The sequence below is a fragment of the Pteropus alecto genome, unplaced genomic scaffold (assembly GCF_000325575.1).
Source record: "Pteropus alecto unplaced genomic scaffold, ASM32557v1 scaffold76, whole genome shotgun sequence".
In the NCBI taxonomy this organism is placed as follows: domain Eukaryota; kingdom Metazoa; phylum Chordata; class Mammalia; order Chiroptera; family Pteropodidae; genus Pteropus; species Pteropus alecto.
The window spans coordinates 31,981,021-31,989,295 of NW_006443138.1; the positions used below are offsets into that span (position 1 = coordinate 31,981,021).

The 8,275-nt window shown below is 34.5% G+C and overlaps 1 pseudogene; it reads right to left on the reverse strand.

Moving 5' to 3' along the window:
- Nucleotides 1–3,962: 3,962 nt before the first annotated feature.
- LOC102888375 lies at nt 3,963–4,849 on the reverse strand (annotated as a pseudogene).
- Nucleotides 4,850–8,275: the final 3,426 nt, after the last annotated feature.

The window sequence follows — 8,275 nt, forward strand, 5'->3', positions numbered from 1 at the left end:
ATTCACTGACTCTTTCTACAATAAATTTATTGTCATTAATTTTGATATGTGATCTGCGAAACAATTTCTAATCTTCATACAAATTGTGTTATTTAATTGAAATCTCTTTGAACTTTGATACTACATATGTGAGCTCTTCACTTATTTATCAACATGACTGACTTCTTTACTGTTTTAAAATGTACCTGGGATTTGTTTTAATAGGATGGTAAGACATATAGACACAAATGACTATCATGAAGGAAGAAGTTTATACTCACAAATCCTTAGAAATGGGAAGCATGAAATGCCACACAGGACCACATAGGGAAGCACCAAGGCTAGTCAAAAGACAGAGGGAGCAAGGGGGAAATGTAGGCAAAAGCTTTAACTATGGTTTCCATGGGAAGAAATGGGTAAGGCAAGGCAAGAAGGTTTAGAATTGGCTAGTTTGAATAATTTCAGCAGGCCTTGGGCATAGAGACTATTCTTAGTTGCCTGGTACATTTTCTTCTCACTCCCTCTGCCTCCTAACCCACCCTAGTGCTTCTCCATGTGTCCCTGCATGGCATGTTATGCCCTGCCCTCTTGAGATGAGTATGACAAACTGTCTTTTCAATGGCCTTGCCATAACTAAGTAATAATAAAACCTATATTTTAAAACAAATAAGCAAGAGCTGTTCATCCCTTTAGAATTATAATGGACTAAAGAACTGCTTCACCAGTGGCACTGGGTCATCATTGCTAAAGCTCTTGCAAATGCTGCCATGATAACTTCATAGCTAGTGTTGACTGAGCTTCCACAAAGGCCAGTCCTACTAGATGTGGACCAGAGGTCTACACAAGGATGATAGATAATGAATATCCACTTGGACTCCAAGCATTGTCTCAAGGGAAGCTTGGTGCTGCTTGTGTGCCAAAGGATACCTCAATAAACCTGGGGGGAAATTCCCATCAGCACTCAAGAAAATGTTCACAGGGTTGTAAATGGACAAAAACCATTTTTTTTCCGAATCCCTGTAACCAACTCAATAATGACTTCATCTAACAATCAATCTCACTTCTGAGCAGGCTTTTACATTCTCCTTGTGGCATTTAATTTATCATGATATGAGAAAGGCCACCATGACTGTCTTTGTTTGGCATATGAGGAAACATAGTTCTTGAGGAGGTGGATGAACATAACTAGCAAATGGTAAACTGGGCACTGCAGTTTTGTCACCTCGATTCCAAAGCTCATGAACTTTCTCTTACTTCTCTATTTCCTGAAAGAGACTGTTAAATTTCTACTATGAGTTTGGCATCAATTATGATTTTGATATTTTTTCCAGAGCCTCCTTGTGTGGGGCACTTGCCAGGCCTAAGACTGCAGTAATCTCAGTCCTGCTCCCTCAGATATTTTAGATTAAAATGGATATTTCCCCCACTTATGCTTAACTCCTGTCCTTTCCCTCAATCTCGAACCTTTTTGATTATAGGTAGCTTTAGAGTTAATCCTCCCACAATCTTAAAAGCTTAATGTGCTGGGCAGAGCTCCTGCCTTTTGCAAGTGGCCCTGGGGTCTATATACTATACCTGACTCTGGTAGAAATCTGAGGAAATGAGCCTCCAGGCAAAGTGGGTGAAGTTCACTGCAAATTTCACCAATTGGGGTCTAATATTTTATTTCTTATCATGTTCCAAGAATGTGAAATGGCATTACCTTGTGGAAAATCTATCTCTCTCATTTGTGCTGGTCATGGTTTCTGTGTGGTAAGCAAGAAACACTATAAAATAAAAAGAAAGGCAAGAGATATTCTTCAGGGACTGAGCATCAGGGTGGGTACTTGGCTTCCTTCCTAGAAGGACAAAATAGGCCATGCATTACAAGGTAGAGGAAGAAAAGTTCAGCAGTGGGAGAGGAAAAGCACCACTCAGCTTCCTGTTGAACTGACTTTAAAATAGATTCTTGCTGTCTTTTGTGGACTTTTGCAAGGAAACAAGTCCAGGTGGTCACTTTGAGTAAATGTAAATATAAAGTGACACGAATTATGGTTCGAAGATCATGCATACGTGTGAAATATATTGTATTAACCTAAAAATAAAAGGCCAAAGTAAGAGGCAACAAGCATTTATTTGAAATCCAAAAGAATAGCTATTTGGGAAGCACTGATTCAGGCAGAAACCCAAATAATATTCTGATTAAGGAGAGAGGCAAGGGGTTTTTATAAGAAGAGAAAGAGAAAAAATTACATGAATAGAAGGAAGGAATTTATATTTGTGCTAATAAGCCCAGGAAGGAATTGCTATAAGTGCAAATAAACTAAGGCATTTTTTAGGTATATGTGGTGTTGCTGATTCTAAAGAAAGTTTATAGTCATCAGCCTGCTTTCCTGTTAGCTTTAAAAAGTTATTTGGAATACAGTGTTGTTTTGGCTCAATCCAAAGGTTATTTTGCCCAGTTCAAACATTCCAAAAGTTTGAGGAGTAAGACATGCAAGGCAGTTCTTCTGGAATTATTGCCCTTAACCTGTTTATGTCTTTTAAAAGAATTAATTTATTTGGGTGATATTGGATAATACAATTATATAAGTTTCAAGTATATAGTTCTATAATTCATTTTTTGTGTATTGTATTTTGTTGCTCACCACCCAAAGTCTAGTATCTGTCCATCACCATATTATGTGACCCCCTTTATTCTCTTCTTCCCCCTACCCACCTGCCCTCTGTTAACCACCATTCTGTTGTGTGTGTCTATTTGTTAGTTTTGTTTGTTCATTTGTTGCTTTCTGTTTCATATCCGATATATGGGTGAAATCATATGGTTGTTGTCCTTTTCTATCTGACTTATTTTGCTTAGCATGATACTCTCAAAATCCACCCATGTTATTGCAAATGGCAGTATTCCATCATTTCTTAGGACTGAGTAGCATTCCACTATATATATATATGTACCACATATTCTTTATCTAATCATCCATCGAAAGACATTTGGGTTGTTTCCATGTACTGGTTACTGTGAATAATGCTGAAATGAACATAAGGGTACTTATATCTTTACAGTAAATGTTTTCAAATATTTTGGGTAGATACCTGGAAGAAAAATTGCTGAGTCATATGGTAGCTCTATTTTTAGTTTTTGAGAAACCTCCATATTGTTTTCCATAGTGGCTGTTATCAATTTACATTTTCATCAGCAGTGTATGAGGGTTTGTTTTTCTTCGCATCCTCTCTAACACTAGTTATTTGTTGCGTTATTGATAATAACCATTCTAACAGCTGTGAGGCGATATCTCATTGTGGTTTTGACTTGCATTTCCCTTACAGTTAGTGAAGTTGAGCATCTTTTCATATATCTGTTGGCCATTTGTATGTCTTCTTGGTAAAAGTATCTGTTTAGGTTCTCTGCCCATTTTTTAGTAAAATTTTTTGTTGAGTTGTATGAGTTCTTCATATTTTGGGGGCATTAACCTCTTTTCAGAGGCGTTGTTTGCAAATATCATCTACCATTGGGGTGGTGGCTTTTTTTGTTTTGTTGGTGATTTCTTTTGCTGTGCAGAAGCTCTTTGGTTTGATATAGTCCCATTCATTTATTTTTGCTTTTACTTCTCTTGCCTTTGGGGTCAAATTAAAAGAAAATTGTTTCAGGTCTTATATTTAGGTCTTTAATCCATTTTGAGTTAATTTTTGTGTATAGTATCAGATGTTAGTCTAGTTTCATTCTTTTGCATGTGGCTTTCTGTTTTTGCCAGTACCATTTATTGAAGAGACTTTCTTTTAACTCCATGATATGTTTTTGACTCCTTTGTCAAAAATTAGTTGCCCATATTCATATGGGTTCATTTCTGGGCTCTTAATTATTATTACTTTTTAATTTAGGAAATATTTTACTGTACAAAATTTACATTTGTTGCATATGATAAAAGCACAGCAAAAACAATCTTTTGTTAATCCATTTTTCCTTGAGATTTTTGGTGAAAAGTAAAGATTTATTTTCTAATACATTAGATAATACAACTTTTTATACGAGTGTTTAACAGTTGCGTTAGCAATAAGTATCTTGGGACATTAGGTATAAGACTGAAAACAGATAAAAAAAGCACAAGGGGAAGACTACTGCCAAAGAGTAATCTCCAAGAACTTGATATTTTCCACGGAAAGGCAGATGCTGTGGGATAGTCACACTGTAAATGTGGTTTGATTATCTGAAGCCATTCATTAAGATACTCAACAAGACCTAATGCATCTGGGATATTGTCTCCTTCCCAAACAAATTTCAGCAGAACTGCCATTGGGATTTCTTTAGAACAGCCTTCATCATAGAGTGGTTTTTTGATACCTCCTCCAGGAATATGAATACAAAACTCAGAATCGTGTGTTTCAGGAATGCATTGGCTTTTTTCCATCTCTTCCCAATTAAGGCTCTTTATTTTATTTTGAACCACCCTCCCTGCTTTTTTTTTGGCATGGAAGATGTAAGAAGGTACCTGAGAAGCTGTAGATCATTACAGTAATATGAATGACTGCTTGAAAGAACAATAACTTTGGCACAGTTACTATTTTTCACCCAGGAAATCAGTTTTTCACAGAATGGCTTTGATTTATATTTAATAAAAATGAATCTTAACTGAAGAGCCACTAGCTTCTTTGAAGGCAACAAATACACTTCCGCATTTATACTGAGTTCTGTTGAATCTTCTGACATTGCATATGGATTGTTTCCAACCATTAGCACAAGACAATCAGTATAGAAGTAACCAATCTTACACGTATTCAGTGTAGAAATAATCAGATGTATTGCAAGCTGGCCAACATTTCCAACAGATACTGCTGGCATTAGGAGGGTGAAACCTGCGAGGTTGGGGACAGACTCTCCATAGGGAACAAACATGGTCACATTGAAGTGAAAGACTCTGGGCTCTTAATTCTGTTCCATTGGTCTGTGTGTCTGTTTTTTCTGCCAACACCATACTGTTTTGATTATTGAAGCGTTGTAGTATAATTTGAAGTCAGGGGGTGCGATACCTCCAGCTGTGTTCTTTTTTCTCTCAGGATTGCTTTGGCTATTCAGGGTCTTTTGTGGTTCCCTACAAATTTGATGATTTTTTTTCCATTTCTTTGAAAAATGCCATTGGGATTTTGATGGAGAGTGCATTAGATCTGTATATTGTTTTGGATTATATGGCCATTTTAACTATATTGATTCTTTCAATTCATGAACATGAAATATCTTTCCATTTCTTTTTGTCTTCAATTTCTTTAAATAATGTCCTGTAGTTTTTAGCATATAGCTCTTTCACATTCTTAAATATTTTATTCTTTTTATTGTAATTGAAAATGAGATTTTTTTCATTTCTTTTTCTGATAGTTTATTGTTATTATATAGGAACACAATGGATTTTTGATTCCTGCAAATTTACTATGTTTGTTTGTTTTTTCTAATATAGTATTTTGGTGCAGTCTTTTGAGTTTTCTATATATAGAATCATGTCATCTGCAAAAAGTGACTATTTACTTCTAAATTCTCAATTTAGATGTCTTTTATTTCTTTCTCTTGCCTGATTGCTCTGGCTAGGACTTCTAGTACTATGTTGAATAACAGTAATAAGAATGGGCATCTTTGTATTGTTCCTGATCTAAGAGGAAATGCTTTTAGCTTTTCACCATTGAGTGTGATTATAGCTGAGGGTCTGTCATATACGGCCTTTATTACGTTAAGGTACTTTTCTTCTATACTCATTTTTGAGTGTTTTAATCATAAATGGATTTTGTATCTTGTCAAAAGCTTTTTCTCTATCTATTGATATAATCATATAATTTTTATCCTTTATTTTGTTAGTGTGGTGTATCACATTGACATATTTGTGTTGGAATGAAACCCACTTGATTGTGACATATTATCTATCTATTTAATGTATTGTTGTATTTGATTTGCCATTATTTTGTTTAGGATTTTTGCATCTATATTCATCAGATATACTGGTCTGTAATTTTCTTGTTTTGCGTTGTCCTTGCCAGGTTTTGGCAACAGGGTAATCTTGGCCTTGTAAAATGAGTTAGGAAGGATTGCCCTTTTTTCATTTTTTTTGGAACAGTTTGAGAAGGATAGATATTAAATTTTATTTGATGTTTGGTAGAATTCACTAGTGAAGCCATCTGATCCTGGACTTTTGTGTTTTCAATCTCCTTACTGTTGATTAGTCTCTTTAGACTTTTCAGTTCTTCATGATACAGTCTAGAAAGATTGTATATTTTTAAGAACTTGTCCATTTCTAGGTTATCAAATTTAGTGGTGGATAACCTTTCATGGTTTTTTTGTATAGTATTTTGTATTTCTGTTTTGTCCATTTTAATTTCCCCTTCCTAATTTCTGATTTTGTTTGTCTTTTCTTTTTTTTCTTAGTGAGTCTACCCACAGGTTTGTCAATTTTATTTATCTTTTCAAAAAACCCAGCTCTTTGTTGCACTATTTTTTTCTAATGTTTTTCTGTACCCTTTTTCATTTACTTCTGCTCTATTTTTTTTTTTTTTTACTTCCTTACTTCTGATGACTTTGGCCTTCATTTTTTCTTCCTTTTTAGTTCTTTAAGGTGAAACGTTAGGTTGTTTATTTGAAATTTTTTTTATTTCTTGAAGTGGACCTGTAACTTTCCTCTTATTACCACTTTTACCACTTTTGCTACATTACAAAATATTTGACATATTGTAATCATTCTCATTTATCTCTATGCATTTTTTATCTCTTCTTTTATTTCTTCTTTGATCCAGTTGTTCAGTAGCATGTTCAATCTCCACATATTTGTAGTTTTTCCAGCTTCCTTTTTGTAGTTGACTTCCAGTTTCTACATTGTAATCAGAGAATATGTTTTGTATGATTTCAATCTTCTTACATTTGTTGAAACTAGTTTTATGCCACGACATACGGTCTATTCTTGAGAATGTTCCATGTGCTCAAGAATGTATATTCTGGTGTTCTGGGATAAAAAGCTCAGATTATGTCCATTTAGTCTGATGTGTTATTTATGGCAGATATTTCATTATTAAGTTTCTATTTGCATGATCTATCCATTGCTGTCAATGGGGTATTTAAGTCCTCTATTATAATTGTGGTTTTTTTTGTTGTCGGTTTCTCTTTTTAGTTCTGTTAGTAATTGCTTTATATATTTTTGTGCTCCCAGGAAAGATACATATGTGTTGATAAGTGTTATAGCTTTTTGATGTATTACCTCCTTTATCATTATAAAGTTTCATTTTTGTCTCTTGTTATTATTTTTATCTTTAAATGTATTTTGTCTAAGTATGGTTACACCCCCTTTTCACTGGATGCCATTTTCTTGGAGTATTATCTTCCACCCCTTGACTTTGAGTTAATGTCTGTCTTTGCAACTCTGATGTGTTTCCTGAAGGCAAAAACAGTTTATTTTTTAAATTTTTATATTTTGTTTATTCTAGATTTTTGGCACTAAAATATTAATTATCTTGGTTACTGACTTTTTTGGCACCCTTATATTTTAACTACGTCAACAGTATTTTAATCACCAGTCCTGTTAGACTACTTAGTTGTTAAATTGGGTTTTTTTGTTTGTTTTCTTTTATTTTAAATTTTAAAAAATTTCTTAATATTTTATTTATTATTTTCCCTTTCCATTCTCCTCCTCCCCACTGGTAACCACTAGTCCCTTGTCCATGTCCATGTGTCTCTGTTTGTTTGTCCTGTCATTTGTTGCTTTTAAGTTTATATCTCATATATAAGTGATATCATGTGATTTTAAACCTGTTCTGTCTGGCTTATTTCGCTTAGTATGATTATTTCAAGGTCCATCCATGTTGTTGTAAATGGCAGTATTTCATCTCTTCTTATGGCTGAGTAATATTCCATTGTATATATGTACCACAGCTTCTTTAGCCAATAATCTATTGAAAGACACGTTGGTTGCTTCTATGTCCTGGCCACTGTGAATAATGCTGCTATGAATATCGGTGTGCAAATATCTTTTTGGATATGAGTTTTCAAGTCTTTAGGGATAAATACCCAGTAGAGGGATTGGTAGATCAATTCTTAGTGTTTCGAGGAACCTCCATACTGTTTTCCATAATGGCTGTACCAATTTGCAGTCCCACTAGCAGTGTATGAGGGTTCCTATTTCTCCGCATCCTCTCCAACATTTGTTATTACTTATCCTGTTGATTTACATTTTCCTAATAGCTAGAGTTGTTGAGCATCCTTTCTATGTTTGTAGGCTATTTGTTATGTCTTGGGAGAAGTGTCTGTTCAGGTCCTCTGTCCATTTTTTCATTGGATCATTTGTTTTTTTTG